Source organism: Fundulus heteroclitus, chromosome 13 (genome assembly GCF_011125445.2).
Source record: "Fundulus heteroclitus isolate FHET01 chromosome 13, MU-UCD_Fhet_4.1, whole genome shotgun sequence".
Lineage (NCBI taxonomy): Eukaryota > Metazoa > Chordata > Actinopteri > Cyprinodontiformes > Fundulidae > Fundulus > Fundulus heteroclitus.
The window spans coordinates 7863361-7886985 of record NC_046373.1 but is presented as its reverse complement, the minus strand read 5'-3'; the positions used below and the strand labels follow the sequence as shown (position 1 = coordinate 7886985).

Below are 23625 nucleotides of genomic sequence, written 5' to 3'. Positions count from 1 at the left end.
ATCCTTTTCATTTCTCTTCACAATACTCCATTGCCTAGTCTTTGATAAAACCCCAATAAGTTTCACAATGTTTGTGTTCAAGGGATATTGACACCTTTGCAAATATGTGCACATATACACCACAGTTAAATAGATCTTTCTGTTACAGAAATGTCAGCACTGTTGCACTCTAGGAAACAGTATATATTCCTGACATTCTATTATCACGCCACCTGCTCAGGTGATTAGTTTGTCCACTTGTCCACAAGGCTAACAGCAAACATGCCACTCACATTTTTTTTACACTGTCAAATGATGAAATACAGTAAGTCTTCCTTATCTTTTCTTTGGTTGGACACACACCTTATACACAAACACCCTGATGGGGTATTAGTAACATTTCAGTACTTAAATTGAAGACCTCCCAGGAAGACAATAACCTGTCAAAAATAAAGTTATTGTTAATATAGTACTCCTCTGTTAATATGCAGCATATAAGTACATTCAAATACACATATTCAAGACAGTGCAACTCCTCTTTGTATTGTTTTCCTCTCTTTTCCTCCGCCTGGCCTTTTTCTCAGTTTCACAGACAGAAGAATTACCCCAGCTGTCCTTTAAGCTCATCTGAGAGCATTTTCCCAGGGTGGAAACACTGTCATCCTTTTTTCTCTGCGCCGTTCCCTTCTCCTTTCTCCTTTATCAGTGTCAAATGATTACCCGAGAGGAAACCGAAGAATATGCATCAAGCGAGCCAGGAGGAGTCTGGCCAAAAATCGTCTCCTCGTCTACCTGTTCTGTCCGTTTTTTTCCCAACGTCCCCAATGCTCATCGTCTCATGTACCCTGGCATCAACCCCACCCACCCTCCACATCTATTTGTCAGTCAGTGGCAGCGCACCAAATCCAACATAGAGGAATTTCCCTGTTGAAATGTATATCGGTCCAATCAAAAGGCCTAAATTTCATCAAATGGTGTTTGAAGTACTTCATTATTTTTTTTACAACAGCTATAGAAGTCTCATTTTCTCTCTCTATCCTCTTTTCCTTTTATTCTCCTTGCCGGGTCTTTGCAGCTACTGCCTGGTGAATACCAGGAAATCCTGTATAAGGGTAGAATGCAGAAAGGTGGATCACATAAACCCAAAAGAAAGCTGCTCTTTAGGACTGTCAACCGAGGAGGAAGACACCGAATAAAGAGGGGATCATAAAAACTGTGAAGAAAAGAATGAGAACTTCTGCTGTCTGCCTGTCTTTGGATAAACCTTTCTCATTAGACATTGAGGCCTGAGGGATTGAGAACAGCTTTAAATTAAGAAAAGCGCATGTGTCATATGCCCCACAAAAGTATTAAGCCTCCTTGCAATTAAAGCCACATTACAAGCATGTACTTTACTGTATTTAATTGGAATTATATGCATTAAACCAACAAAAAGTTTTTACTAAAGCAAGCACTCCTTCTGAGAGGTTCATAAACTACAAACGTGCAAGTAAAAATCTGCAAATATAGACATCTTTACGATTCGGCCCATAAAGATCACCATGATCAACAAATTGTTAACAATTTCTGGACAGAAGCGGTTGTCACTCTTGGAAGAAAGTAAAAGGCTTTAAATATTGGAAACAACTGTGTGTTCTACTTCTAGGTGCGTTGGGGTGTGGTATGCTAGGCATAGGATCTCAATGCTGCCCTCTAGAGTCTAGGGGGATAGCGCTACTTCGGAGGAAAAACCGCATGGAGCATAAATGCTGCAGACGTTGTGTCGACACGTCTCATTTTCTGTACATGCCTCAAGCATAAACCAGCATTAAATCAGACAAACAGCTAACAAGAACATAGTAACTCTGAATCTCTACAGGAGCTGTAGAGATTCACAACTCTTATCTTGCTCTCTCCTTTTCCTCTTCTCTATTTTTGAACCTTTTCTCCCTTTTAGCATGTTGTCTCATCTTTATCTCTTCTTTTCATCCACTAAACATTAAATAGTCCCAGAATAAAATCTATTAAAGCTTTTTTGCATACATAAATCAAACGGATCACTATGGCAAAAGCAGTAATGCACCTCTTTTGAAAGAAAAATCTATTGGGCTGTCTTTGGCATTAAAACAGCAATTCTTAATGCTACACAGCCAGAGAGGATATGTACAAGAAAAAAATAAGAGATTCACAACTCAGGCAGAAGGATCTGTTCACAGGATAACTATTCTTCATGTACTCCTTGCTTTGCTTTTGACTTATATATAAAGCTCCGTGTGTGGTTACAAACAAACAGTGCTTATTACACTGAACAATCCCCATGGTTAAACATGGTAGTGGCAGCAACACCATCAAACTGCTGATATCCTTTTCTTTAGCAGAGACAAGGAAATTTGTCAGTGTTGATGAGATGATGAACTTAGCTAAATGCAATGGAATGTTGGAAGCCAACCTGAAATGCGTACAGAGGTCCACCTTCCAGAAGGACAACAACCCTAAACATTCAGCCAGAGCTAAAGTACAAGGATGTACATTACAGGATTTTCATGTGCCGTTTGAGAACCTATGGCAAAATGGGAAATTCCATGTTCAAGTACACTATCAGTCCAGTCAGACTGAGTTTGCGTTGTCTTGGAAATCAAGAATCAAAAATCAATCAAGAATCAAGAACATTTTATTTGTCACTGCGGTGAAATTTCTCTTTGGCTTCTACGGCTCACATTAAAGTTCACATCACACATAATAAAGGCAAAAAAACTAACAAACAAAAACGCAATGAACAAGGGTTAATTTTTTTTTTTTTTTAGCATTCAGGAAAGTCACAGATAAAGATAATGAGGCAATAGAGCAAAGAAGAATAGGAATAACCATGCTTCATTTCCCAGTTATCTATTACTTTGTGCTGGTCCAGCATATACAATTCCAAGAAAATAAATTCAAGTTTGTGGATTTAATGGGACTAAATGTGAAATAATATAAGTGGTATGTGTATATGTTTGCAAGGACTTACGCAGACCTCCACTGGTGAATAAAACAACAAAAGAAGACCATAGAATACTCTGAGAAATCACTGTCCGTAATCATTTAGTGTAACACCGTTAACGCTAATTTAGCCATGAAGTGGTATAACTCAGGGTGAATGTACTGGAACCAAAAGGTCACGCTAAAGTTCCAAACTAATTTCCGACCAAACTGACTAACAACTCCACCCAGGTGCACACTCTGACCATTCACACAACCCATTTAAGGGACGCACACCCTTCCATGCCCCCACCCCAAACAAACCCACTCCACCCTGAACACACCACCTCCGAGCAGAACAGACCCCCATACGTTGCAACACAGTGGACCTATGTTTGGCGACGGTGTGGGTGTGGTGAAGGGTGAAATGTATCTGCGACGTCAACCTGCCTCTCGCAGCTTATTTTTGGCCTGCGTTTCACGAACATCAATAGCAAAAGTAGCTCTCTGCAAAGGGTTTTCCAGACAGTAAACTTACCTCTGTTTGTTTTTTTTTTCTCTCTTACTAATGGAATGGAGAGAAGGAGAAAGGGGTAGTGAAGAAGAGAGAGGGGGGAAAAATGCAGAAACCTATGACAACCAGGTGTTTTTTCCCTTTTCTCCGGAATGTTTCACCTTGTAAAAGCATGGGAATGAGAGGCAGTTTTTTTTTTTAGTCTAAGAGAACAGTTTGGGGATTTATTTTTTATTTATTTTTTTGAAGGGGTGTGGTCAGAAGGGGTTCTGACCAAAGTGTATGAGGGAGCATTAATGTGTGTTTCTGTGAGAGTATTACAGCTGAGATTTTTTTGGGGAGCCAGAGGCTAAATTTTTCATCGCAACCGTAGCGTAGCCATGACTTGGAGAGGCAGAGGCGCTCTCTTTCGTGTTCTACTTCTTGACTCCACCGACCAATTTTTTTTTCTTTTTGCCTCACCGAGCCTGCTTATTTGATAGGGTGTGATCACTCAGAAGCACACACCTGGCGGCTGAATGAATGGCAGGCCAGACTGCCGCACAGGGGTCCTATTGATGACATCATCGCCAGGCATCTGGTCACTCCACCCTTTATACGTTCACAGAGCCATTCACTTGCACCATGGCTCTTTCACAGACATGACGCCTTGCTGCTTGTTTTTTAAAGGTGATTCAATTTCGCTGGCTCCGCCGCTGAACAAAATAGGTTTTCATAAGAGATTCTGTAGATTTTTGTCGGCACAAGGAACAATGGCATGTCTATGACCTTCCATCGGTACAGTACGGACGTCTGTGAGCAAATGAAAACCCACTTTATTCCGTCAGCACATGCTTAATCACTTTGCTTGCCTACCCATTGCACAATATGCCACATGAAATGCTGCAAATGTATATAAATGTTGCCATAATGACACTGTTCAAACAGGAGGTCCCATTAAATGTAATAGACATGATCCAAACATGCCCCTGTAAGAGAATATGCCTGCAGTTCTCATGTGAGGAAAAGTTGAGTTCAGCTCAACTTCGGTTCTAATGATCAGCAGATTATACAGTCTGGGGACGTTTATTACTCTTCCTGAGCAAAACATGAGTGAGAGGAGTGCAGCGAGACTGCCAGATTTTGATAACTGCCTGGAACATGTGCGCCGATTGAAGGAATGAATCAGTGGGTGTTGCTTAAATGACAGAGCCATTTTTAAATCAGTACCAACTGGAACATCTGGATAATTATTAAAGCCATGAAAAACTGGACAAATATGGGGTTTTCTGAGTTCTTGGAATGGTTTTGGTGGCATTTTATGATCTTTGTTTGAAGTCTTTGACTGTATCTGATCTATAACTCAGATATAACACTACAGCAGAGCAACATGCCCTTCAAGGTCCACTTGCGTAGCACAGGGCTCAGTATAGCGATCTCCCTTTTAGGCCGTGACTGATATGGCTGTGCCCCTCTTTATAAACTTTTAATTTCAAGGAGGTGATGGTAAAACATTTAAACCCCTTGAATAATTTCACAAAAAACGTGAAAATGACTTTATTTCACAAAGCAACACATACATTTGTATTCAACCCCTTTTACTTTGACAGTATTAAATACAATCTAGGGCAACCAATTGCCCTCTTACAGGCTTGCACATCCTCAGATGTACTGCATGCATACTGTGAGCCGCACGGACTCTCCATCCTTCATAGTCGAGCATGCTTATCGCCTACATTTCTTATGACAAATTTATTAGTTTCCCACACTTTCTGCCAGTGGCACGAAGCAGTGGAAGGGACGGTAACATGTTTGATTAGCTAGTTGAGAACCTAGAGCCGTTTCTTTTCCAGCAGGCACCCACCACACACCCGTCAGTGCACACAGAGGGGGAACGTGATGCCGCGCATCCTTGCAACCACCTGCTTGGAGCATCTAAGTGTATCAAGTTTGGTGTCACAGATAAAACAGTTTCGATGTGAAGACTTCTTGCCGCCAAGCAGTTTATAGTGTGACTCCGTGTACGCTGACGTAAAAATTGAGCACGTAACTCTGCACGTACTTCTCTGCACAGAATCTGCCTTGAGTACGCAGGGACTCCGCGACTCATGCAACTATGTTGGGGCCTTAAGTCTACCTCTGTTTTATTTACCTATTAGGAATACCAGAGTCCACCTATTCTCAGCATAGGCTATTCTACATGTATACAGTATCTCTATGAACTCCTCAGTGTTGTGGAAAAAAGCCTTTAGGAAGTCGCGACCCCAGCAGGCATAAACATGTCAGAAAATGGATGGATGGGTAATGTATGGTCTTACCACTCCTGACTGTGCAATTTGCATAGGGATAATATGTAAATCCACCGTTCAAGCTGCGGACGCCGCCGTCGATTGGAGCGCTCCATTACTGCGACTTGTTTGATAGGTTGGACAGTATGGAGGGAGAAAAGGAGTTAAATTGGTTGGTGAGGCAGAAAGAAAGAGATGGGAAGGATGTTCAGCAGGATAGGGCGATTAAGGATTGAGATGGAAATGTACTGACAGATGCAGCAAGTGTGACAGGAAGATGGACAGAGTACTTTGAAGAGTTGGTGAATGAGGGAAATGAATGTGAACGAAGTATAGAAGAGGCGAACGTTGTGGTTGAAGAGCTGAAGAAATGTGTCCAAGCAAGGTTGGAATAGGTGGAGAAAAGTATAAGGTGCACTGTGTGACAAAAGAGTATCAGCAAGAATGAAAGGAAGAGTGTAAGAGATGGTGGTGAGACCAATGATATTTTATGGTTAGAGACAATGGCACTGAGAAAGAGACGGAGGTCAGAGCTGGAAGTAGGAGAGATAAATATGTTGAGATTATCTTTAGGAGTGATATGGATGGATTGGCTCAGCAGTAAGAACATCAGAGGGACAGTTCATGTTAGATATGTGGAAGATGAAGCCAGAAAGGCCAGAACGAGATGCTTTGGACATGTTCAGAGAAGGATTAGTAAGCACATTGGTAGAGGGGTATTGAGGGTGGAACTGCCAGACAGGAGGCCTAAAGAAAGAGATCCAAACGCTGTGGCGATCCATGAAAGGGAAAATCCCAAAGAAGATAAAGAAGGAGTTCAAAGTAAAAACCTACATGAAAGTTCATTAAGCAGGTAAACAACTTTTCCAGTAAATTATATCTGGAAACAATTAACTGGAACCTAATCAAAATATACTACGTGTGGACTTATCAACAGGACGTATCAAAAAGCACAGGAAGCTGCTAACATTAGCTTATCAGTGTAGCAAAGCTGAGGGAGGATATAGGTTTACTGAAGACTGTAGTTGTATGTGTTAGGAACAAAATAATAAAGCTATGCACATTTTTTTTTACAAGTACACATTTTAATTGCTTTCCTCATTACCTCGTGTTCAAGTAACACATTTCTGTTTAGGTGTTTTGGTTATGTAACATTTCTCTATTGTTAACAGGTCTTACTTGTAAATGAGAATTTGTGCCTTCAACAAGGCTACCTGTATAAATAACGATTTAATAATAATAATAATAATAATAATAATAATAATAATAATGATTCCCCAAAAGTCCCATAACATTAATATCTCTTTTTCAAGGGAAACCTGGAAAAGGACCACATTTGACATTAGTTAAAGGATTGAGGTTGATAATTTGACAGTTAAGACTACCCTCCCCAAATTTAGGCACATATGTAGCTTTGGTGACATTAATTATAATGTAGTATCAGATGGGCCTTGTAATTAGAAAAATCGTAATCTTAACTTATTTGAATCAATGATTGGGACAAGCAATCCTAAAAAGGACATGCTCCATGAACACACAAACTGGAATATATTTTATATTACAAAATAATAATCACCAGACTAAAGGGTTTTTCCTAAAACTTTACCTGACTTGAAAAGTCATGACGCGGGGAATGGAGTGATGTCTTAGACGCGAGTTGGACAAAGGCAGAATAAGGCCAAAAGGCTCTCCCAAATTTCCATTTTCATTTTTTTTTTTTTAATTCCCTTCACATCATCCTACCCCACCCCTCTCTTTGCCGTGTAGCCCACCCCGTCCTGCTCACTCCCCTCCCTCCTCTCTGCTTACAAGAACAGACACTTGTTTTTTTGTACGAAGGAGGTTAAACCCAATGAACAATTCAGTCTGTCTTTCCCCAAAAATAAGCCAGGGGGAGAGGAATCGGCGGACTGTAAGCCAGAGAGGTGCGCAGCCCCTGGTTATAAGTCTCTGGAGTGGGACCCACAGCCTTCAGCTCCAAATACACTGCCTTGCTGCGCGCCTGCCTGCCTGCCTGACCTGACAGACTGACACACTGAGTTTCCCTCCACTCCCTCTCCCTCTCTGTCCTGCTCCTTCCCTCCTACTTTCCACCCTGGAGAGTGAGAGTGCACGGATTGGGAAGGTGCCCCTCAGACTTGCGCCTGGACCGCTTGAAGACAGCACAGAGGGGATTTTTTTTCCCCTCTTCCTTCACTTTCATCCTCTCCCTGGGCTTCACCATCTCTTCCAAAAAGCACGTGGTTGGACCTTGCTTTTAGAAATTTTTCTTGCCAGACACAGAATAATTAGAAAATCGGGTTTTCTTCACGTGCAGCAGAGAATATCCAATTTTGAGTTGTGTGTTTGGTTGTTTTCATCCTTTTTTTTTTTGTTGTTGTCTTTTTTTTGATTTTCTGCAATTGCAACAGCACTGGACCAGTTTAGAGAGCCGGCTCTTTTCCCTTGAGGACACCTCTCCTTATTTTTGGCTGCATGTTTGCTAAATACCCGACACTGCCAAATCTCATGGGAGACTCGCGTGGCTGAACCAAGGAGGGTGGCAGAAGAGAGAGAGACCCACCTGAATAGCACGTCCACAGCCGCCCAGACCGGTCTGCGTTTCAAGCCGAGCAGAGAGAGAGAGAGAGAGGTAAGCGCTACCTGTGCTCACATTTCCTCTGGCTCTGCTTGCATCCTTACGTCCTGTCATTATTTCATTTTATCACATGTGGCTGAGGTGAAGCGGGCCAAGAGAAACAGAAGGAGAGAGCAGGAAAGGGGGGAAAAATGTATGAAAAACAGATTCCGCATCTCAGTCATAAGACCCGAATAAATCTCCTCACCCCTAAGCTAGTGCACTAAGTACCAAACTTGCAGATTAAAAAGAATGTGGATACAGCCTGATCACAAAACCTCTCCTTGACCACCTTCCTTTGAATTTATGTTATAAATAGCTCAATCATCTGGAAAGAAACGTCATTCTAAATTCTTCTTTGAGCATGTGAATTCCACTACTGGACTTAGATGGTCTTCATCCCACACATTTGGGGGGGGGGGGGGGTGTCGATGATGTTAAACAGGGACAGTGTATTGCAGATCAGTGCAGTAGCAGGTTATGTTCGAGAATGGATGCAAAATAAATACCATGCAACGGGATGAATCTCAGCAAAAAATGGAACTTAAAGATATGTTCTCATTATATCAGAAGTTAAAAACTACTTTCTTTGCTTCCTTTCTCTTTCTTCTCCTCTCTCTTCTCCTCCACTGTTGCTTAATTCCATCCATTGTGACGCCTCTGGCAAGCGACGCTGCATTCCTTCGGTAACAACATCCCTTCACCGAAAACGCAGAGAGGACAGATAGTTGTGACTCCAAGTCTGGGTGTCCCATATGAGAAACAAAAAGACCGTTACCATGATGATTAGTGCATCGGGAAACATTCATAGGAAAAGACCGTTGGTCTGGACTTTGAAAATGCCAAAACATTCTGCAGCATCCCTCTGTTTTTCAGGCATATGGTGAGGAAAATTGACCACAGGTGTAGAAGCATGTGTGTCGAACTAGCGCAAGAGTTTCTGTAACTATCATGTCTGTTATGTGAACGTCAGGACCGTGGGACACACGATAAATTCACAAAATGTCATCGAGGTATAATGATGTTAAAACCTGAGTTAATCTGATGTTCTGGGCTCTCTCTTGACATTGAATTAATTACTTCCAGGTCATTAAATACTGGTTTGTGCAACTTGTTGTTATAGTTATATGCGATTTCTCTTCATAACGTCAACGACATGGGTGATGCCAGTCCTTTTACGCCGTTGATAGGCAGTCCTTGGTCTCTGGCTTTCAGTGATTCGCAGTCTCCGCTGGGCGGAAGCTGAAAAGCCAGAGGCTGACTTGAGGTTGCAAGCAGCTCAAGTGTGCGCTCGTGCGAGCGGTTTATTTCTAAAACCACACATGCCAGGCTTGTTCAGGCCACTTGCGCAAAGTGCCAAAACACAACCAAGCATGCACAAACAATGGTGACGCTAGGTATTCTCAAGGGCACATGTGGTGTACCTAAGCTTTGGTGTAGTCCAAACAGCTACATGGGTTTAGCACTCAAAGTAAACACAGATTTCAAAATATAGCAACACACTCATAGAGTCGGAGCTCCATCCATCCATCCATCCATCCATCCATCCATCCATCCATCCATCCATCCATCCATCCATCCATCCATCCATCCCATAGTGTCTTAAATTCTGTCCCTCCACCCGTCCATACATACATACATACATACATACATACATACATACATACATACATACATACATACATAAATATATCTTCTCTGCCTTGTAAAACATGCTGCAGTGTGTGTCCACAAGGGGGCAGTGTAGCTGGCTGCTTCCCACCAAACACCCAGTCCCAGAACACATGGCACTGTGTACATGGGAGGTTTCATGTTGTACTGGTGAATGTATTTAAAGTTGTGTTGTACTGCGCTCACATTCTGCGGGCATAGCAACCGTCCCACTGGCTTGAGTCTTTTGGAGGGATGTAAGTTTGCTTTTCATTGTTATTTTTTCCTTTGTTCTCCCACCAAGCTACTTAATGCTTTTGCATGTCCACTTGTTTTCAAGGGTTGGCCAGCACATGTGCCTGTGCTACTTTCAGTGCTAACAGGAAATGAAGGAGAATGCCAGTCATTCTCCAGCAGAACTATACGCCCTCCTTGTACTTTAGTGTACTGGGATCCAAAACACCTCCAGAACACTAAAGCACCGAAAAAGAAGCGCACATACAGTTCTATAATGAAAGCCTTTTGTTCCTTTATGCCTTTTAGAGCAAACAAAGTAAAAATGGACCACTGCTATCAGTTAAAATCTGGCTTTGAGTGTGTGTTTTTTTTTTTTTGTTTTTTTTTGTGAAGCGTGTTTTTTTCCCCTTTTGCCAGTATCTGTAATTTCAGCCAGAAATGCTTAAATAGTCTTCAGCGCACATTAGAATCAATGCTAACCGGTTCTGGTGAAATGCTGAAAGAGGAACTGCAGTGAAGGGTGGTGGGGAAACGAATATAGGTTCTGGTCTTAATCAAAGCTTGGACCAAAACTTTCAAGACTAATAGGCCGGATTTGTTTTTCAGGCTAAAAAGGGGAACGGAGAGAAAAAGACAGACCCAGTAAAATCCATAAACACTTTCTTTTTTTTCTTTTTTTTTTGCGCAGATGCTTGAAGGTTTGCACTTTTCCTTCCTTCTGTTTATACTCTTTAAGCTTGTTTTCACTCCACCAGTAGCCATCTTGGCCCGGACAGTTAGATGACATATGTGGAAATTGGTCTGCAATGAGCCAAGATAGTGAATCGACACAAATATCAGGCCCTCCGAAAGGGATGGAGCAGCTTATTTCTAGAGAGACTGTCATGGCTCTGTACGAGCCAAAGGACAACCACATGAAGAAAGGGAAACTAAAAAGAGTCTAATTACCTTTCATGTGGAAGCTTCACTTATTGCGCTGTGATTTATTTGCCTGCTATTCCATATCTTAGTTTATCAATATCCTACTCGTGGTTTCAATCTCTCATAACTGTCTGGAGCAGAGGAAGTTTTTCCATTAGGTTGGCGGCAACCGGAGGATGGGGAGGGAGAGAGAGGGAGAGAGAGGGAGAGAAAGAGAAAGAGAGAGAGAGAGAGAGAGAGAGAGAGCAGGAAAACGGTAGAGCGAGCAGTAGGAGCCTTGGCAGACACCCCTTGTTATTTTTCCTCCACCTCCCATTGACTCTGTCAGCAGTCGGTTCGCTCTTAGAAAGGGCTCTGAGAGCGGAAAGGGTTGAGAACAGCATCTATCGGGCGGGACTTATCGCAGGAACTCTGGTAGAAAGACAACCGTGGTGAAGGTGGAGGTTGTCAACACCGCATTACCACAACCCCACCCACCCCTCCTTCAAACTTCTCCCCTAATCTTTTTTGGCCTTGTTACAGCTGTCAAAGCAAATTATTTCTCTCAGGCCAGATGCTGATTGCCAGATTGTCACTACTTAGAGCCGAACAAGGCGCAGAATGTGTTTAAAGGAATGCAGTTTGGAGGCAATTTTGGATTCCTCCAATTGTCTTTCTTTCAGAGCAGCGTCTTGTGTTTGCAAAGGGAGCCCAGCACAAAAAAAAATAAATAAATAAAAATTGATGAGAACTTCTCTGTCGGTCACACAGCATTGCTGTTCTCAGTTAATGGACTGATATCTTCATCTTTTACTGCTCAGACTCAGTTTTGATTCAATTTTAATCTAAATGAATGAATGCTGTTTCCCTTAATATCTCTGATATAAGAGTCATATTGGGAAGATAAGGGTTGTCAATACCACAAACTAGATTAATTTTTTAACCCAACGACTATGTCAGTGGCAGGAACAGCCAAATGAATTACAAGCACTACATTTGTTTTATTTGTTACTAATCACATTTAAGTATATTTCCTGCTGACTTATTTAATCCAAAAGCACACATAAAATATTATCTAAGCTGACTAATGGTTTAACCATTATCTAAATTTTAATTTGCCACTCTCTCTCTAAAGTTGTTTCTGGTCACTACAGCAGTTTTGACCAAACACCAGGTCAGCTAAGAAGAAAATAGACTTTCTGATTCTTCTGACCAACATTTTGAATTGAGTTCACTGAGTTTATCGTATAACATTGGAAGGTGTGATGACAGAAAAACACTCCCACATGGCCTTCCCATGAGTTTAAACCTGTAGCATCCACAGCCACTCCACTTGGTGTCTGATTATTTCGACTAACATGTTTCTGACTATTTGGTACTCATTGAAATTTCTTTCCACAACTTTCAATTGATCCTTTAGTGTGAAAATAAAACCATATGGATGGAAGAATAGCATGTCATTGAAAAGTAAAGTACCTGGTCATGATGGAGCAGAACATCATCAATTATGAAAAAATGATGATTACAGAATCATTAACAATAGAGAGGCAATATTTTAAATGGTATTAAAATACCATTTAAAATATTGGTATTTTAAATGGTATACCAATATTTAAAATTGGTATACCAATTATAAATATTGGTATACCTGCAGCCAGAGCGGCGCTTGGCTGCAGGGCCGATCGACGCCGCTTGCGGCTTTAATTATTTAAGCAGAACAATGACCAGTGCAAAATTAAGTTGTATTTACCGGAGATGAAGTGTAGACTGCAAATTCTGTCGGGGTATGATGGCTCCCACAGTCGATTGGGATTGTCTGCCTGGGTCCTTCTTCATTGAAAATATCCATTTCTTTGGTCTTTATTCGTCCTTCGGTAAACGAAAGAAACGTACATCCAACGATTTGGAATGCCTCTGTGTGCAACCGGGAGCACAACAAGTCGTAGGGATTGTTTACATTTCGAAAATAAATGTAAACAATGACGTCACGCGTGAGCTACCATATAACAGCACAAATATGCAAAACAGAGGTGCTGTACTCAGTATATCCATGGTAGTTTTTCTTCAATTTTACAGGTCTGTGCTACGTCCCGCCCTAGTGACTTATGTCTAATGGGAAGAACGATTGTCACACACATTGCTTTGTTTACAAGTTATAGTTCACTTGCAAAAAGTACAGTGTGAAAGCAAACTGCACAAAACAAAACAAAATAAATAAAATAAAACAACGTCCGCTCTTGGTCTGGACCACAAAAGCAGACCAAATGACTTTCCTGGTGTGAATAAACTCTTAATGTTGGACATTAGTCACTTTAAATATTTTTTTGGGTTCACAACTCTGGTTTATATAATTTGTCAAATCCCAAACCCTGAGCCTTTTCCATGATTAATTAGCCCAGTGCTGGATTAGTCCACATTTGATCCAAGACAAGATTAGTTTAAGTACACAGATCAGTTGTATGTTATTACCATGCCATTTTCTAGAGCGCAATGAAAGTGTGTTTAGTTTGCCGATGGTAGTCAGTCCAAGCATGGGTAGCTTTTATGCATCTGGTTCATTTGGAAAGATTTAATATTTGCCTTTTGCTTTTGACTGTGCTACCTCATTGCCCTCCAGTTCACTGTCTGGCAAGGGTTTTGTTTGGAGCTTTCAAAAGCAGGACACGGGGCCAACTCTTTACGGGGTCAACTACTCAGTATAAAACCCCCATTATCTCTCTTTTCATCATGTTACAGTAAATTTTCCAAAGTCAAACGTTTATTTTTATTATTTCACTTCTGATCCATCATAGATATACAGTGGATCGCTCAGACGAGTCAACAGTGAATAACAGTTGGGGAACAACTCCTGTGAGACTAAAAATCTCAAGACTTTGTTATTGTTCCGTCTGAACTTGATTTAGACATATGCGTAGGTGTTCTTAAAAAAAGAGAAAAGAGACTGGGGTTATGGCAGTGTTATGATCCCCTTGGAGCGGAGTTATGAAATGCATTTTATTTCACAGATATAGACTTTCTTGAGTAGGAAATATATGCTTTGCCAGTGACACATGTATCACAGGATCACACACAGATACATTTCCTCCACTGCCTGTTGAAGGCAATAGTTTCAACAAAATGGCTTAACTTGATTACAAGTTAATTTGGTAACCTGTAATAATAAATTACAAACAGCTTCTTTATTCACTGTATATTGATATATTATGCAACATTTAAAAGACGTTTACTCTCAACTACTTCAATGACCACACTTTGGGAATCCCTGTTCTAGAATATGGTTAATGTTGATAATTTTGATTTAAACTCATACTGACTTTCACTGATCAATTTATGCTTAACTGATTCCAGTCAACTATCAAACAACTTCTCTAGTGTTTTTACAAATGGTGGCAGCAGAGAGATCGGTCTACAATTGGTGAAGTGGTGTTTGTCTCCAGTCTTTGAAATTCCCTCAGTTACCTAGTGCGGCATTGAACTATGTAATCTAACGCTGTAAAATGTAATAATGTAATAAAATCTGGCTTCAAAATGCCATAACACATCATTGATACCGCATTACTGAAATTTACTGTAATTTACTCTAATTTACTGCAATTTACCGTGATTTTCCAAGCTGTATGCAAACGAAATTTTGTTCTGTGTGCACTCTGTGCATGCAGAATGACAAATAAAGTTGTCTAAGTCTAAGTCATTATGTAATTATCGACACAAAATGTAATAAAAACCCTTGAACACTTTTTGTTCTACGTTCTGCCACGTAATCTAATAACATCGTTACATTTTGCGCAGATTGTTACAAAATGCGAAAGTAAAGTAGCCCGATTTTATTACATTATCACATATTGCGGCATTACAACATAATGAGTTGTTCTCCCTGTGCATGCGTGGGTTGTCTCTGGGTATTCCGGCTTCCTCCCACAGTTCAAAATTGTCCTTAGCTGTGGGTGTGTCTGTGTGCCTGTTTTTTTGTCCTGTGTTTCTCGATGTTCCCCGGTGATACATGCATCCACTGTATGAGGGATTGCTGCAAAGTCAATGACAATGCAGGCGACTGTCCTCTGTGGCTACATGCTCTTTCAGGAGGAGTGAATGCTGCAAGTCAGTAAATCCGCTGTTTTTTTTTTGTTTGTTTGTTTGTTTTTTTAGATATTTTTTTTTACATACTCTTAAAATACTCACTAATTTGTTTTAGTATTTCTTATATTCAGATTCTGCTTCTTTGGGATTTAATCTTATGAAGTTTCTATACAGCATATTTTTCTTTTTACAGATGTTTTATAAACCTTTCATGATCCAAGGAGGATTATGCTTATTGTTATTGTTATTGTTAGTATATACCTTTATTGGACAGTTTTTACTGTACAGTTTCATGAACACTTTGAAAAATAGGTTTCATAAGGTTAATTAATTATTTTGTTGACCTCTCTGCTTATAAATATTTTTTTACCTGACTTTTGGCCTCCTCTGTTTGATTTTTGCTCTTCATTTCTGGTAGTTCTATAATTTGTGTCGTATATGATAAATACTGGTAAATCATCTCTTATGTCATTCATTTATAGTCATCCTAGAGATTTATTTACAATGTCATGTATGAAAATAAAAACTTGGGATGTTACTCTGTGATTTTCGGGGGAAAGAGCCAAGCTGTAAATAGTGTTGATTAAATCATTTGTGGGCCTAGGAATACTCATATGAAGCAAATCTGTATTATAGTCCTCACATATAGATAACACTTGAAAAAATGAATGTGAAGGTCAAAATCATTCCCAAAATCTTCACAACTGTCATTGGTATAATCCACGGATCACCAGCCTTTTTGAAAATGAGAGCTACTTCATCGGTACCATGCCATACAAAGGGCTACATGTACTGACATTTGAACTTCAAGAGTCCACGCTTAACTTTACATAATATAAACATGTTTTTAATACTTTCGTCATTTTTTAAATCTATGTAAATACAAGTATGATTAAAAAGTAAGAGCAATTGAATTAAATAGCATTTTAAATGCAGTTCACTGGAGGGTTGTGCTATTTTTTTAACAGGCTTGTAGGCACCCCATATGGTCCTTGGGGGCTACCTGGTGACCGCGGGCACCATGTTGGTGGCCCCTGATACAATCCAATGATGGTACTGTCAAGTGATCCTGTAAGATAGACTCTTGTATAATGTTGTCGTATCGAGTAGCCGTTAAGTCACTTCTATCCGTGTTTAGTGTGTTTAAGGCGTTACCTCCATTTCCAGTCATAGTGCTCAGATGTACATGTTCAGCTGCTGCACTGTTTTGATCATCACCACTTTTCACTTCTTCTGGTGTTCCGTTTAGCTTCCCGAAAACTTTACAATTTATTGTTCAAGTGTTTTGTGTTTTCCTCTGCCACCTTAACTGTCTTGCTTTCCTGGCGATATCTGTATTCTACCTGATGAGGTGTTCAATCAGGAAAACATTTCAACCATTCTTTTCTTGCTCAGCAGCTCCTTCTCGCAATTTACAAAACGCAGCATTATAGCAGATTTCTCACAGCGTTTTTCCTAATATAAGAGTATGGCAGGCCTCTGTTTTGTTGCAATACAGAAGAAACACATTAGACATGAAGAAAGCTGCAACCTGCTGCCCAATAGAAGCAGCTTTCATTTTCTCTTGATCCCAATTGTTTATACAGAAAGTGAAACTGTCGTGGCCCAACAGTGGGAGGCACTCTTACTCCAAAGTCACTCAAAACTTCGACTTTGTTAAGTTGCTAAAGCGTTTCTGGTGAGTTTTATAAGGGGTTTCCAGTATATTTCCAGAAGTATGGTGTCTTCCTCCTATTGGATTAGACAAGAGGTAGCTACCTAGGTACCTAGAGAAAGAAATGACTCTGGATTAAAGGCAGTAGTACCAGGGACGTGCGATGCTACAGGGGTAGGACTGCGCCGCTAGGCTAATTTATAGCGTCAATGCTGCAAGTGAGTGGAATTAACACGTTCGACCACCTAAACCGCTAGAGTTGAACTGCGGGGCTGCGCGAGTTGCAACTAAGGTTCCACACATGTGAGACATTTCCGTTTCCCACATAAACACACCCATCTAACTCCTGTCCAATCACAGTACAGTAGTCGGACAGCCCTTGAGAAAAAGGTTCTTCCCCAACGTTGTGTCAAGAACAAGCAGGGAGACCTTCAAAGACAGGGCTGTGGGAACAACATAACATCATTCGCTGCGGCACCGATGACAAATTGTCTCTGTTCTCTTGGAGTGTGTAGCGGCCTTAAGTCATGAACCTGAAGAGCCGTGGAGCAGTTCCTAGTGGCTTTCCCACAACCTCCTCCTGGGAGCAGACCTTGGGACCGCTCAGACAGACTACAGGAAAATACTTTTGGTGATTGCGGTTTGAAAAAATATTTCAGCTGTCACCTTGTCACCAAGCATCAAAAAATAGTTTTATTCAAAGATTAAATAAACTAAAGATTATGCAATTCAATCTTTGAACATGACAGTTGTGGATCCAGTGAATTGAGCAGGTGGAAAAAAAAAAATACCAAAACAATTTTCCAGGCTTGTTTTTCTTTACCATTACAACTGAGTGCTTGGTGCCTTTTCTCTCAGATGTTATATCTGAGTGTATTTGGTTCAGAAAAATAATATTTCCTGTACAGACTATGAGCTGATTGACCAACTTGTATCTCATACTGCAGTTCTGAAATGCATTATTGAATGTGCAGAATAACCATCCCTTCGAGGCTTTTGTCTTAAACCTTTCCGGTATTTAGCAGCAAGGTAGTGAAATGATAAAACTAAAGTGACTGGATTTATTTAAGCTCATTTGAGACAATTGATCTGGAGCATTGCTTTAAGGAAGGACTGTGCTCTTGATTAAATATCTGTCTGTAGGTCTGTGTGCCGGTGCATGTACATAGTTACTACCAAAGCACTCTTGTTTAGGGTTATCCCTGTAATATATGTAATATATTGCGGGATAAAACATAAGCACATATGATACAGTTTGAGTAAGCATACATGATGCAGTTTGGGCACTTAGAGTTGCAGTTTGAAAATAATAAAAAATCAGATGAAGGAAACAATGTGCAGGGCAGAATTCGAGGAGGGAAAATGTTTGATGGTGATAGTAAAGAGAAACACCAAAAGTATTTGCATGGCAATGCCTCTCTTTACCTTATGTCAGCCTTTTGCTAAATTTTCCTCTGCAAATGCAAAGTTAAGGATGTTACACAAGTACAGTAATGAAGAGTTACCCTGCTCCCAAGGTGGGAGAATCTGCCTGAAAACACGAAGTTGCGATCCACAAAGGCAAGACACCATGAACCAATCAAGGTAAATTTGAGAACAGATAACACAACATCAGTTACATACTATAGCAGTATGGAAAGGGTTACAAAGCCATTTCTACGGCTTTATGTCTGCAGTGAACAACAGAGCCATTGTTTAGGAACATTGAAAGCATGAAACAATGCTGAGCCTTTCTAGAGGTAAAGGTTCCTATAGGCAGTGCACGCATCACTTGCCTCAGTTAAGCTCATGATTCGTCATACATTTTCAAGGCAAAAACCACAACAGTCTAAGGTGAATACCGAGAATAGGATAGAAATATCCGTCATTGTGCCTTAGAGGGGAATATCAAGTGCCCCAGCAAGAAAGTGAGAGAGAAGTTGACATGGACTCCAAAAGACCTTAGTGTCGTCAGCAGGTAGAGTCTGCTCTGACGCGTTCTGTAAAGAGCATCAGTGTTGTGACTACAGTCCAGTTTGATTTTCAGGTTGGAAGCGTCCACTATTTCAGTTTCAGTTTCCCAGATGCTCACCCATGTCAAAGTGGTGAGCCTGTCCTGCGGAAATCCACCACCATGTCAGTAGAGAGGCGAGACAATTCATGACCTGCGGTACAAGCACACTTGGTATTGTGCAGCAGAGCAATCTGAATATGCACCTGAATGGCTATAAAAAAGGAAAGGTTTTTAATTGTCAGGTAGACTTACTGGTCTTAAGGAAGACATATCCAAAATATTTTTTTTAGCCTGTAAATACATAATAATCAGTAAGCAAGTTCAGGCTTGAGCACAAGTAATGGAAATCTGAGCCCAAACGTACCCCCAAATGGGTTGAACAGTGGGTTCAACAAGTCAATTTGTTTGTCAAGCATGGATATCAATGACACCAATTGTGAAGCGTCCTGAGACGATCAATGTGTGGAGCAGCTTCTCATGCTTCGTTACAAATCTGCTGAAATGGCTGCCATGAATGAAATGTGGAGTTAAAAATATCCAGAGAAATTCTGGTGATGATCTGCTTGATGGAGCGGCTTTGTTTGAACTGGAACTCGATCAGATTATCATTTTCCGTCTGATCTTCTATTTCAGGAGCCACAGATTCTTGCTTTCTATTTCCCTAACATTTTTACAAACAAAGACTTATGAAAGCTACTGGAAAGTACCAATGCATTTCATTACTTATTTCAAGTCAAATTTGCAGGTTCCTTCTTCTTCAGCTCACCAGAGTTCAACCTCCCCATCTCCCTAAATGACCACTCAACAGAGGTCAATGTTCAGTCCGATACAGTGGAGCTAAATTTTAAAGTGAATTTGGTTAGAAAAAAGGCCAACCTCCTGTAAAAGGGTTAAAAAGGCATCCAAAACAATTTCATTGAAGAGTTGGGATTGTGAGTTTTGTTATTGTTAATGAATTCCATTTCATTTGAAAAAACACTACTGTATTTGAATGTACAGTAGTGTTTTTTATTTTTTTTTATTAACGCATTGAAATAAATTAACGTTCAACTGAACAGGGATGGTTTTAGTTTTTGTTATTAGGACTTTTTAGATTATCTGGGTGAAGGCTTGTTTTCCTTTGAAGTTACAAATCAGTGTTTTAACTGTGAAAATAAACTGACCTAAACAGGCCAAAGTCTGACGTTTAATTTGAATGAGATGCGGGGTCATTAACTTAAACAGGCTCTTCATGACACTTGAAAACAATCCAAGTTCACAGACAGAAGTGCAAGTAACTGTGAAGGATAGATGACAGAAAGAGTATTAGGTTAAGAGGGAAATTACTTTCTTTTTTTTAAATCTGAAATGGGGCAAATCATTTTCCCAGTATTATAAATGTTATACAGCCTTCCCCATACAATGTTTCTTCCAATCAAAATATCATTCAGCTAGCAGTCTATCCACTGGTGCAATGATGTCCCATTTTTGCATACTCTTGAATGAGATTGCTTTAAATGATAATAATACTAATATTCTAACAATGCATTAACATTTCCATTGGGCAAGAAAAACATCAAGTTAAATGAACAAGGCCAAAGAGATACGTGACCTGAACTAAAAGCATGATATATGGCAGAAGTGGAAATGCAAATGGAAACAAAACATCCCCTGAAGCTGACATTAACCATGCGGGTCTGTGATTGTTTGAAAACTGAAAGCTACAGAAATACAGCCACCTCTGGAGGATGTTCTTCGGCCAACCAACATAATCCTTAATTACAGAGGGCTTTGAATCAATTACCACTCACATTCATGTGGTTTGCAGATGGGAACGCTCTTTCTTTCTTGCCGCACTTTTCTTGCTGTTTTCTCTGCAAGATGTTTGAAAAAAAAAATAAAAAAAGAACTGCGGCATTGCCTCATTTGTAATTTGAACCAGAAAAATTGTCATTTCCTAACAATAGGGCCAGGCTGTTTCACCAAGACTAACCGAAAACCGGCCCCAGCTTCGCAGATTTTCGAGCTGGAATGCTCCCAAACGCTGGGCAGAAACCGCACAAACCCTAGTCTTCCTGCCATGTGGTGAAAGTGTGATAGAGGTATGGAAAACATGAGCAAGGGGGCTAGAAAAGAGGCCCGTTGATAGATCGAAAGTGGGACATCACGAAAATCGGATTTGGAACGGGGCAACGTGATAGCAGAAAATGGGTGAGGAAGGGGGAGAAAGTAGAGGAAAGACGTGAAGTAAGTGAAAACGTCAATGAGAGAGAAAAAAAAAAAAAAAGGTTCACTCTCAGGAGAACTCGGTTTGCAACCATGTGGCGTCTTTTGATCTGGCCAAAGGTTTAAGCTAATGTCAACAGAAACTAGCAGGGGGCATGTGTTTGCTACAGACACAGCATTTTTACATGAATTAGCCTCTTTGCTACTCCATTATTTGTTTACCCTGATGGCATACTGCTTAACCCAAGCGACAGGGTCACTAATACCCGAGGAGTCTTGCAATAAGATAAACTTTAAATGCTCTTAGTCTCAAGGGATGTAATAGCTGACAAGTCTTTTTCAGAGTAGAGTTATATCTCAGTTTGTGGTGCAATACGGGATCCAATCATTCTACTCTTGACACCATTATTTCCAACAGATGACGCTTCTTCTGCATAATTTTTTTTTTTTTTTTACTGGAAGGAAGAGGAATTGATAATAAGGGGGGGGGGGGGAGAAACAAGGCAAGGATGTGATGATGTCTGCCAGATTGTAATATTGACAGGATGTGTTCTGAATACTATGTCCCTGCCGTATGACATCCTGCTGATTTAAACCTGATGTTTGAAGAGGAGACATTGAAAAGAACGGGCTGCAGGAGCATCGAAGAATCTTTTACTCTTTCTCCTTTTCTTAGAGTTGCCGCATTTCAAACTCTACGCTTGCTTGGCAGAGTGAAGGTATTTCGTTTTTCAAGCCTTCTGTTTTTTTACAACCTGCGCCTGTTTTAGGTTCACTCTCACCCCTTTAATCAATGTCAAATCCAGCTGCTGTTTTTGAAAAAGAAACAGAAAAGAAAAAGAAAGAAAGAAAGAAAAAAACAAAGCACCTTTGTCCATCTCAACGTTAGGCTGATGAGTGTAAGTGCTGAATAAACTGGCACAATGAATGAGCTGTGTGCCAAACGTCTTTAAAATTGCTCGAAAGTGTTATTTTTGCGATCTGATTACCTGCATTTGATCATTTGTATGGCAGCCTGGAGTGGACAAATCAAGCATTGGCTCTGAAGTTGGACGAATTTTTCCAATCGTTGTAATTTCTGTAGTCAGGCAGTCCTTATTCCCTAGGTTGCAATCTGCAACTTTGCCACAAGATGTCACTAATGTCACAGTGAATGGCGTATTTAACAAAACACTTCTGGATGTCTTTTTGCGATATTTTTGAATGGACTGAGCCTGCCGACATTTACACGTGGGTCCCATCTTGATGGGAACAAATGTAACCACTTTGATTTTTGTGTTGCAAATAGTTCAGCTTTTCCTTAAGTAGTTATTAAAATAACCTAACACAGTCGATCAAATGCTTGAAATCCTTGCAACAGTCATGCAGATACAAAGAAGGTGAACTTCAGAGATACTAAACTTTCTTTGGTTCACAGATGTTTTCCATTTGCAGTTTATAAAAAAGGGCATTTGTAAAATGAGGAAATATGTAAAACATTAGAAACACTGGGAAAACCATATATCAGTGTGCTTATGACTTGTCTGAGAGCGAAACAGTCATGAGCGCTCTTCTCGAGGGACGCGGGGAAAGACTGGCTGGAAAAAGGTAGGTGTAACAAAGTAGAGAAACACATAAAATCCACTGGCTTTCATACTGAGATTCAACCTAATCCAATCCCTGTCACCAGTTGTAAGAAGAGTGCATGGTATACTTTAACCATCAATGGGTCAAGGGCCTTTTTGAAGGGGGTCGTATGCATTGCATGCGTGTCTGATTCAAAGAACCGGTTCTCTGATAACTTTCTTCGCATCTCATCTCGTTCCTCCACAGGATTCTCTTGATCACAGATGTCATGCTTTTTTTCTCTCTGGAGTGTGACTTGTCAAAAAAGTTTACGAGTGAGCAAAACTGGTGACGACGGTAGTGTTAGTCTGAAGTTTGTGTCTGAAACAAATGCCTGCTGCTTCTGTTTGATAATATATTGCTGTGATCCTGAGGCTGATAGATAGTGGTGACAGTTATATGCAATGTTCACATCTCCATCAGGGTTGCTGGATTTAGGCTGCGGATGGTGGCGGCTGCTTTCCAAGGCCAATGGGTGAGAGGTTAGGGCACACCCTGGATCGGTCACCAGTCAATCCGAACAACATATCCAGACTGTATCCCACTCACTGCTTTTAAGGACCAAAGGCACCCGAATGAAAAAATAAACACACAAGAAGCAGTGGCAGAAATTAATATAGCTTATCTTTTTATTGGATTGTTATTGATTGTGTGGGTGTTTTTATATTACAACTTAATTATTACATCATATTATTACCATATTCATACAAAAAAGGAAATCTACTCCTAGATGTTTATACAGAACTGTTACAGTGTCAATAAAAAAAAGTGAAGGTTTAACGGAGCCAGACACCAGTAGGGATATGGAGATTGGGGTGGTAAAGGTGGGTACAGTTTAAGTTGAATGTATAACAATATTACCAAACGTGGAAGGGTGCCAAACACAGAGCAGGTAATGAAAATTGTGAATCTGTGAATCATGAGCAAAGGAAAAACAATAATGATGGTTGTATTAAAGAAATGCAGTAGTATACAACAGCACATCTGTGT

General features: G+C 40.4%; 1 protein-coding gene across 2 annotated transcripts in view; it reads left to right on the top strand.

Annotated features, from left to right (window-relative positions):
• Positions 1-23625, top strand: part of col8a2 (collagen, type VIII, alpha 2) — an 82809-nt gene that overhangs the window by 9807 nt on the left and 49377 nt on the right. Inside the window, exon 1 of one of the 2 annotated variants that reach the window (XM_036144981.1) lies at positions 7946-8329. The exons of the other annotated variant lie outside the window; for it this stretch is intronic. The gene's annotated coding sequence lies outside the window, so the exon portion shown is untranslated. Of the gene's footprint in view, positions 1-7945; positions 8330-23625 lie in introns of those variants that run through there. 2 annotated transcript variants of the gene reach the window in all.